We start from the raw sequence: 262 nt of genomic DNA, 5'->3' as shown, positions 1-262 counted from the left end.
AGGACTTGTGCTGTCCGTATGAAGGACTGGCGTCACGATTAGCAGACGGAGACGTGAAGGACAGCGAGGAGCATCTGAAGATCCTCTGTGAGTGGTTTGCATGTTCATGTTTGTGGTGGCTGTTCATCTGTGTTGACCAAGAGTCTCTTCGTTCAGTGTTCTTGGCGTCGGAGCTTCAAGCTGCGGAGATCGTGGCCAGGAAACCGGTGACTGATGTGGACACAGAGGAGTTGGACACGTCTCTCCAGGATCTCAGAGTTAT

The 262-nt window shown here is 52.3% G+C and overlaps 1 protein-coding gene across 2 annotated transcripts in view; it reads left to right on the top strand.

Annotated features, from left to right (window-relative positions):
- The window catches only part of LOC107568575 (protein FAM98B-like), a 13,661-nt gene that overhangs the window by 8,799 nt on the left and 4,600 nt on the right, over nt 1-262 (top strand). The gene's annotated exons all lie outside the window — the stretch shown is intronic.

Source organism: Sinocyclocheilus grahami, unplaced genomic scaffold (assembly GCF_001515645.1).
Source record: "Sinocyclocheilus grahami isolate Dianchi unplaced genomic scaffold, SAMN03320097.WGS_v1.1 scaffold1258.1, whole genome shotgun sequence".
Taxonomy (NCBI): Eukaryota; Metazoa; Chordata; class Actinopteri; order Cypriniformes; family Cyprinidae; genus Sinocyclocheilus; species Sinocyclocheilus grahami.
This window is presented reverse-complemented; position numbering and strand designations above follow the sequence as displayed.